This window comes from Antedon mediterranea, chromosome 9 (assembly GCF_964355755.1).
Source record: "Antedon mediterranea chromosome 9, ecAntMedi1.1, whole genome shotgun sequence".
Taxonomy (NCBI): Eukaryota; Metazoa; Echinodermata; class Crinoidea; order Comatulida; family Antedonidae; genus Antedon; species Antedon mediterranea.
This window is the reverse complement of record NC_092678.1, coordinates 22,458,869-22,469,425: the sequence shown is the minus strand read 5'-3', so window position 1 is coordinate 22,469,425 and position 10,557 is coordinate 22,458,869. Positions and strand designations below refer to the sequence as shown.

General features: G+C 35.8%; 1 protein-coding gene across 1 annotated transcript in view; it reads right to left on the bottom strand.

Moving 5' to 3' along the window:
- The window catches only part of LOC140059291 (uncharacterized), a 53,404-nt gene that overhangs the window by 6,049 nt on the left and 36,798 nt on the right, over positions 1-10,557 (bottom strand). The gene's annotated exons all lie outside the window — the stretch shown is intronic.

Here is a 10,557-nt window from a genome sequence, read left to right as displayed (position 1 = left end):
AGAGTGTCACTCAAAACATATCTGCTATTATTTATATACGAATCTAGCGTCATCAACACAGTGTACTTCGACTCAGTCTCTCGCATACCGGTAAAGATCGTTTCCACGTAATATTTCTACTAATAATAGTATCATACCAGGTCGACGAATAAACAAAAAGGTATTTAACAAAATCAGACAGTGCATTTTAAATCATATAGTACTGTAATTGCTTACTGATTTGTGAGACAAAGACAAGGTGTATTGACGTCATAATGACCTATTGTAATGTTCCTTTCTATATATCCACCTGTTTGAGGTATGTTGTGAAACCAACGGGATGGCAATTTATAGACATCACGCTTTTAAACGAATACATGCTTATCGTGTAAGTACTATAGTTTATGATAGACTATAAAAAATAAAATGGAATAATTGGATTTATGATTGATTCAGTGCTTACAGATTGATTGACACGTGTCAGAAACTAGAACGTATCATTTGTGGGTTTGCGTGAAAGGGTAAAGCTTTTTTCTAACTATGACGCAGCGCAAGGGCGTAAGAAGCGGTAACGTAAATATTTTGACCAATCACGGCGGGATATAGTTCATAATACATCGCGTCAAATTACTTGCGCTGATTTATCGTAGGAACCATGCTGAAGCTTGTTTCCCACTAGGACGCAACGCAAAGACGTAACGCAAGTAAGTTGACCAATCACACGCAAAAATTTAAATAATCTATCGATTGTGACTGGTCAGTTTAATTGCGTTGAGCTTACGTTCTTCATGGGTTGCGTTCTTATAGTGTAAACCGAGCTTTGGCAGGCAAGCCCTATCAAACTATAATTTTAAACACAAAAAGTGTGATGTGCCCAAATATGGTAGTATATGATATCACTTTTTTTTTGTCACATGAAGCTAGGAGAGGGCCTAAATTCATATGTTCTAAAAAAAACAGTTTGTCCAAATTGAACATTGAAAGCAGCCTGGGTAAACAAAAATCATTGAATCTTAAAACGCGAATATATTCATTCATGTTAAGAGATCAACAATCCACATTCATGATTGTTAGCCGATGTTAATGACAAAACGACTAAATTAATATAAAACGAATGTAATATGGACTGACAGCGTGTCAACTAGTGTTAATATTGTGTTACATTCTATATACAAGAGTACTGTGTTAAACATATTCATTAGGGAATGCTGACAAATCTCGTAAGAATGCCATACGTCACCCTTCAATTTAGTGGTTAACGATGTCCCGTCATGCAATTTTTCCTCACTGCTGGAGTGACACGCCAAAAGTGTTATAATACAAGAAAGAAAATAAATAAAGATATGTTACAATACTGGAACAGGTGTATCAGATTTGGTTTGATAAATAAATTGTTATAAGAAACTCTTATATTTCAGGGTCAATTGAAAATTGTGTAATGAATGAGTGAGGAAAAATCTTATTACGAGCTGCGCGTTCTGCAATCAGGGTTGTAATTTAGACAGTACGCATATTATGCTCAATTGAAATCGACGGTTTATATACGTAAACTTATATTTAAAATGATAAATGATAAAAGTTCTCAGTGGTGGATTAAGAATTTTGAAATAGGGTGTGGTCACGGGGATAGGGATAATATTTGAGAATTGAATTGAACCAAGGCAATCTAACAAGCTCCGGAGATCAAAGAGTTTATCTGTTGCTGCGGCACGATCAGAACCGCGCGCCGCGGTTACGAGTTCTTGACAAAGCGAGCTTAGTGTCCTGTTGTTAGATTGGTTTGATTGAACATAATGTCAAATGTGGGGCACAATATCCATACTTTTGTGGGTTGTGCAAGAAAAGGAATTTAACAAAGATGCATTCAAAGTACTATTACATTATTAAATGAAGACGTCATTTAAAACAAATACTGCAATAGGCCTACTTCATGTACCATGTCATGTACACTGTGTCGCCAACGGTTGGCTTGCGATATATCAAATGTGTAATAACCACACCACTGGGATTCATTATGCAATAACCACTGTTGTATGCCTAGGTATAAATTACGACCCACCTACTTTCAGCTTCAATATATTTTACACTAAACGAACGGACACCGGTATTTCTTTATTAAAAAGTACAAGATTTAAACCTTTTGATTGTATGGTGTGCAATGAAACTAACCCAGCATCGCATAAATCTATGTAATTTATAGTGTTGTCCACCAAAAGTACCAAACTAGAACTAAACTGGGTTCCAAACTAGTTATTCCATCGCCAATGAGTATATGCTACGTCTAGTCTATCAAATATGAATGAAAAGTATATCCTATCGCCCATATTCTATTTAAACTTAATTAATATTGCGTAACTATTGAGTTCTTAATACCAGAAGGATCTATAACATATAATTGTCTATTTACACAGTGTACTGTAGTGATTCACAAGATCAAACTTCTAAAAATGTCATATGGTTTTGCGTTTCAAAATTCATAATGGATAACATATTCGGAGAATCTTAGTAAAAGGTTACGAATAAGCCTACCAAGATTACCAAATACAAGAGGAAGAATTTGATCTATTTAAAATATGAAATGAATCACAAATCAAACAATCATCTTTTAATTAAAAGTTTATTTCTCAGTTCTAAGAGAAAGTTCCTTTAACGGATGATGCATCTTTAATTACTAGTTAATGAGTTTCTAGAAACAGCTGTTGCAATGCACTGTGGGATTTGTTTATATTTGTAAAGCCATAAACGAAGGACGAAGGAAACGAACGGTAGAAGCATCGATAATAAAGACAATATTTCTACAAATAACATGTCGACATAACAGCTGGTATACCGCAGAAACTTGCATTAACTCCGACACAATACATAATACCAGTAGGCCTAGCCCACAGCAGAAAGTACGCAAAAACTTGCATTAACTCCGACACAATACATAATACCAGTAGGCATAGCCCACAGCAGAAAGTACGCAAAAACTTGCATTAACTCCGACACAATACATAATACCAGTAGGCCTAGCCCACAGCAGAAAGTACGCAAAAACTTTTAATTGTTTCTATGTCTATGGAATCAACTTCAACTTCCCTTTCAAAAAATCGTCTTCTGATATTCAAATAACACTTTTGATTGGCTAGAAGTTAAACCATGTTCTGATTTATGATGACCTCATTGCATAATTCCGAGCCCGTCTTCATCGTAACATGACCTCATTTGCATAATTCCGAGCCCATGGTCGTCGTAACATGACCTCATTTGCATAATTCCAAGGCATTGGGTCGTCGTAACATCGAACTTTCCCCATGTACCGTACCATGTACAGATGTAGTAGTTTGACAAATTTGTTGAGTTTTCGAAGATTTCCGCAAAGTGCCTTTGCATGGGGCATTTTGAAGTATAAATAAAAAGGGAAATCTATATTATTTATACCATTTAAGTTATAATTCAGCTGCTAAAAACACTGTAATTGGTGCGATTGGGAGTAATTGAATTGTGTTTGTTAGCCCTGCGGCACGTTTGCAGAAAAATGCAAAATATTAACCTTTAGGTTTAGAAAGAGCACGATGTCAAGTGCTAGGCCTATACCGATGGGAACAGCTAATTACCTTGTGTCCACTTCTTGGTAAAAATGTAACTCACTACTGTTTACAGATAAGACTTTACTAACTAAATTTGTGCAGGGCAGCAAAATAGTTATTTTAAACATTTGTAAATTGCCCCGAGGAGGAAACTGGACCAAACTTAATGCAGTGTACTACTGCACTACCTATCAAGTTGATCAATCAGAAACACAATTGTTCCTGCTGGGTTACGGCACAATAAGGACATGCACTGCTACTATCACCTCTTTTACCAACTCTGCGGTACTTCCTAAATAAAGACCACTCATGGGAGGCCACGCAAGGGCGTATGATGCGTGATGACGCAATCACGAGTTTGGGCATCGGAGTTGCGTTAGTGGGAAACAAGTTTTTGCGTTTTTCACGGTTCTTAAAATTACTGCAGTAACTTCTCCTATTCTAAACTAATTAACACTACTAATCTATGTGATTATGAGACATGTGTCTAATACTAGTATGAGAAATGTACCTAAAGCAGCAGATTTGTCTTAAAGTAGGCCACCTTTAACACATGGTAACGTACGGGTGTGATCTTTCACATCTTGTTGCATTTATAGTATACTTGATAGGTTAATTAAAGTCGGGATTGATGATAGGATTGGCTCGAAAATTAACGCTTTTCATTTTAAATATAGGTCAGTTTGAACTACTGTACAATAATATCAGTAGCATCACTGCGAAGATTAAAGCTATCAATTTTGCTCTAAAATTGTCGGCAATTGCCGTACAAAGGGTTTACGTCCAGGGCCAGGACATGTAGGCCTATGCCCTTATTCCTCCATAGCTGCTGTACTACTACCAATTTCGGTCGGAATTTGGCGTGCGAACCACATCATACAGTAGTCGAGTCGTCACAGCCGTAATTATAATTGCTTACGCTCTATGGCAAAATTATAAATAGCGCAATTGGATTGACGCACCGCCGACAAACTGGCAATATTAAATAGATAGATGTAGAAAAGATACAATTTTGGTGTTTAAAAAAATATTGTTGCTGCGCATGACTACAGATTTGATGTTGACGGTTATAGAGTACTCCGCTGGTTTGTGGTATATACACAGCAAGACATTAATTAACCAAGTAAACTACAGTGTGACGTAACTACGATAGAAATAGTCTGTTATGAAAACATTCGTATCATGTGACCTAAGGTCGTGATATTTTATCAAAGCAGCTGGCTATACATAATTCTCCGCGCGACATCTTCTTCTGTCATGTCATTAATACTATTAGTATTACACACATCGCATACAACGAGGAAAAGCTTTGTATCTATGTTAATATTATACAGTAAGATGTATTGTCCCAACAAAGATGATGAATAAAATCACTTCTGAAAAAATGTAACCAAAAATCCATTGCCAGATATGGGCTTCCGGTTGACTATTTTGTCTTCTTTAAATTAGGCCTACAGTAAATTACAAATAATTGTTCGATCAAACTTTTGCAGAAAGTCAATAACTGTTATGTGACATTAAATTGGCCTATTCAACAATAAACAAAATTGTTTTCAGGGGAACATATATCTCTTGGAAGTTATATGACTATGGCGGGCCGAATAGTCATTTATTCAAAAACAAATTATCAGCACGCCATACACAAGCGTACATTCACCTCCTTGTGGTATGTTATTAACTCATCTCGCTTACGTCATAAGCGCATGTTACCTGCTAAAGATACCAACCATTTTTTCAACCACAAAAATATATTTGAAGGACATACCAGTTGCCTATAAATAAACACCAACTGTAAAAATATATCATGTTCTCGCCATTTTGATCAGTAATGCGTGTTTTATGAATTGACCGGAACGGTAGAGTTTAGTTCAATAAACCTATCGTCAACGTGACACGTGCGAGTACCACTCCAAAATCCAACGGAAGTATTGTAATATAGCCGGGGAAAAAACAATAAAATTCTTGATAATCAAACTTATAGGGCTTATAAAATGTACGGTACCGTAATAGGCCTATATAATGACCATACCTTCCTAAACGAAATTCAGAAAGAAAGTTTGAAAATAAAATGCTGGCATTGCCGATAAATTATCATGGAATATATGAATTTCAACAGACACATTTCCAAACACGTCAACTTTGTGTCCAAAAGCGTCAACCTCTTTTCGGTATGGTAGAAAATCAATCAGTTTCATATTTTATCCGAAATGCATGAACCGTCAACAAAGTACAGTCAAGGCTATCAGTGAAGGGGACTGTCCCACAACCAAATATGGCAATTCTTCAGCCCTTTTAGTTTTGTGGTAGTCAAGGGTATATGTCTCTCATTAAAATACTTGAGTTTATTTTTGTTTTGTTTGGAAAGGTTGGCGCTACTAATGTCCCTTGGTATCTCTTGCGGTTGGCAGTATGTCAAAAGTAATCCTCGCTTTATATTTTCTACTTAAAAGTATCCAAAATGAGAATTTAAATGATATTCTATTTTGGTATACGTATTATACAGCCGGGCATATGATATTGCAGTGTTTTGACATGAAATTTTCGACATGGGCGTCGCCAGACAATTGAAAGGGAATCAAAATCGACCCATGGTCCAATGTTCGTAACGCTAAAACCGAACGAGATTCAATACACTTTCATAAGCTTGTTTCCACTACGCGTCGGAAGTAATTTGACCAATCACGACGGCGACGCAATGGGCCAACCGAACTGTGATTGGTCAACTCACTTGCGTCATGACTACGCCGTTACGGTGCAAGTAAGAAAAAAAGCATATTAATATGTCACGAGAATCCGTTTCGTTCAACCGCACTAGCAGACAATGTTTAGTATATCTGTAATTATAGGTTGAGTCTAGACGAGATTTTGGTTTTTAAGACAGAAAAAAAAAGTACTCCACATGCAATGATAGCATGCGGAGAGGCCTACAGTATACGAAATTTAACACCATAGTGTGAACAGACTATAGAAAGTGGGTCTAGACCTATCACAGGTGGATTCTCTTGTATTTCCGCAGGTGTATTCTAAGTTTACGCACGTAATCAGTGAATTTAAGGTATGAATTTACGGCCTTTGTTTAATAGAGAAATTGGATATCTTTTATAACTGACTTTATGAATACAAACACAACAATGCGTCAAACACCTGAACATTTCGATTTTGGAAAATTATAATCAATTAAAACAATTTTTTCGTCCGTTCTACTGAATTAAATTGTAGGACACGATGGGGTTTTCAATAGATCAATTTCAATGCATATCGGTCTTCGGGCCGGTCGTAATTTGAGTGACCTAATACACAGTTACCATACCGTAATAGCATAATTTACCTTATAAACCGTACAGTACAGTGTATGCAAAATGTTCGAGTTACGGTATTCTACGCAGCTCGAATGACGTCATGCGTTAGGCGCCATGTTATGTCCATTTGGGTCTAAAGAATTTCTGATCGAACCGAGTTTTTCCGGTCTCTAGTCCCCAGTAAAAGTGGTTGGTCTTAAAAGACCTGTTTTAAAATTCAATCATTGTTTTATTATCTTGATCAAGACAATATCCATGTAGGATTGTTCTCATCTCTACCCTAATGGCATCTAAAAATAAAATCACCATTGATTTAATATACGCTAGTTGATCACTATATTTCATGACAAATTTAGATAAGCCGATTGGCAAATCCATTCAAGTTAGAGCTACGGAGAGATATCACATTCATGTTTGATAGGTGATTTAATTGAAAGAACATATCTATAACAGGGTTCATTACAAGAAGACATGAAAAGTCACGCCCGTGCCCCCATAAGTCATCAGATAAAATTTATCTAAATAAAATCAAATCCCTGCAGTAATAACGAATGTAGAGCAACGATAAATCACGCGACTAGGCCTAACCATTGATATTAATATAGTGTACTATAATATCGCTATGGCTATAGACAATTTTAAAAAGAAAAGATGCTGTAATTGAATAAATAGGCCTATAAATTATTTTCATCTACCTAGGTAGTTTTTCTTTAGTTGCTTACGTTTGCACTTCCCCTTTTTGTGGAAAAAAATAACCCCCTAGCTACGGGCTTGTCTGATGGGATGGAGGTTGACGATTTAAAAAAGAAAAGATGCAGTAAATGGCAGAATTATTTTCACCTAACTTAGGTAGGCCTAAATCTATTTTTTTAAAGTTGCGTACGCTTGAACTTTCCCATTTTTTTGTGTGGAAAAAAAGAACCCCTAGCTACGGTCTTGCTTGATGGAGTGGAGGTTGAAGGTTGTGAGCAGGGAGATATTGTGTTTTTACTTTGGCACGGCGAGTGACCCTTATTCAGGGGAACACACTCATATATTATACTTGACCAACTTCTATATTACAGGGGAGAGACACTCTATATTACAGGGGAGAGACACTCTATATTACAGGGGGAGAGAGACACTCTATATTGCAGGGGGAACTCTATATATTACGGGCGGGACACTCTTATTACGGGGGAACTTTGTCGTTTGTTGTTAAAACTGTATTTAAAAAAACTAAAAGCTATTTCAAAATTCTAGCTGTAATTTCTAACCGTGAATATCATGATTCCACTTCACACTACAAACCAGTCTTCAAGTTCCGGTCGTAACCAGCAGACGGTAACAAATTAACACCAGATATTAACATTTCCACCAATTATTTACAATATGGAAGTGGGATCCACACCTCAATGAACAAGAAAACAAACTGTTCTCATACCGGATTGTCTTCGAACAAGCAAACAGGACATACGAAATGAAATACATTCCGCTTTGGTCTTTGGTTTATGTGTCACTTCAAAGTACGTTTTGGTCGTCGGGAACATATTACAGACCTTTCGCAAAATCAAATCCACATGTATACCATTTAAAAATAAATTTGTAGGAATTTTTGCCAGCTTCGAAATGATATACATTTTACCGGACACTTTTCAAGATTTAAATGATTTATTGTCGCATAAAATTGATGTGAAATTTGTTTTCCGAGCATCTCGGGACATTAACATCTTTTAAAAACATCTATTGAAAAATAGACTTTGCCCCTACTGTGTAGTTATTGTCTTATTCTTGTCTACAAATACAATAATGCGAGTATTATATTATACGTTTGAAACGCCATATGTGCCAAAATATTTATCTTTACTATATCACGGGCTGAACCTATAGTATACATCTTAAACAACCTTTTTGAAAAAATGTACATTATAGGCCTAAAGCTAAGTATAACTCAGTGGATTTGTCATCCTAACACCTTTGAAATAAGATTGCAAATCCAAGACGTGTGAAAAATTACATTTTCGAATTTTACCAGCCTGTCTATTTACATGTACGATACAATAATTATTAATTGGTTATCCGCACTTGGCGGATAACCCCTTGTTATTGTCAGGATCTTTTTTTTTTTTTTTTTATTTTTTTTCTTTTTTTTCTTTTTTCTTCTTTCTTTCCCAGAATTTTGTTGCGCGTGTATCTCAAAATCTTCTTAACATAACATTGTATAACTTTATCAGAAGATTGACCTCTATCTGAAGATGTCGTAATAAGGTTTTCGGTCCAGTCTGAGTTGCGCAGCGTAAGTTACGCGCGATTTTATGAATTTCAATGATTGATCGTAGATTAAAAACCAAAAGTAATTTTGTATTGAAACTTGGTGAAAATTTAAGTCATATTAAGGGCAAACTTTCTATGGATTAAAAATGGCATGTTGCGGAGAAAGTTACGCGCGCACGCGCGTTTAAAATTTCAAAATGCGAAAAATCAACTTCTAATCAACTTTCTACGCGTTTCATGTCATTTTGAGCATTTCAAAAATTACCACACGTGCGCAATTTTTCTACGCGCGCGTGCGCACGTAACGCAAAAACATCATTTTTTGGCTTGATTTTTGTCTTTCCTGTCTTTTTTTAGTAGATTTACCAACTTTCAAACAATTTCGACTTAAAATCACGTCATACGAGCACGTAGAATTGAAAAATTTGCGCGCGTTTTTGATGAAAAAGTTCAAAAATTCGTGAAAATTATGCCTTTTTTTAAAATGTCATAGATTCTAAACTACGTGGTGAACTTTTTTAAAATTACAGATTCTGGAAGGAGATGAGTTGTAGATATCGAATCATGCATCAATATAGCTAACCGGACATTGTGACGTCATCGTATGGCCACTCAAATATAAAATATAGGATTTTTTTCACTTTCGTCTTAGCTCATCACATTTAATAGAGCGCATCTCCACTTATTCGTATTCCATTGCCCTCCATTTCTTTATATTGTCTAGGTCAATCAATTATCTTTCGCATGATTCACCATTTTAAAATTGTTTATGACGTCATCATGTGCAAAAGCGTCATTAACTTTGGTCACTTATTTTCACCTATTCTGAACTGTATGTAGTACGTATACAGAATATAGTGTTATACCGTATATATTTAGACGTGACACAAAATAGAGAGCGCACTAACATTTTTTCATTGGCATAATCGTTTTTCTGTGCGCAATATTCTAACGTATGATGTGCACGTGGCGTTTGCGAGGCGGATAACCTAACTCGTCCGTAGTGACGAGTTCAAATCTAGTTGGTTATCCGCACTTGGCGGATAACCTCTTGTTATTGTCAGGATCTTTTTTTTTTTTTTTTTTTTCTTTATTAGTTATCCGCTTAGTAGCGGATAACTCCTTGTAATCGTCCTGTTTCATCATATTTTTTTTTTTGGTTATCCGCAACTTAGTTGCAGGATAACCCATGTGATTGTAAATATCTTTTTTTTTCATCATCATCTTCTTTGTTCTTCTTTCTTTCCCTGATTTTTGTGAGCAGCATATCCCCTATAGCTTATGAATATAACTTTTGTATAACTTTGTCATTATATGGGCATTTACCTGAAGTTGTGCACCTCCATATTTTGAATGACGTCAGAGTTGCGCAACGTGACTTACGCGCGATTTTATGAATTTCAATGATTGATCATAGGATAAAAAATAAAAGTCATTTTGAATTGACACTTAGT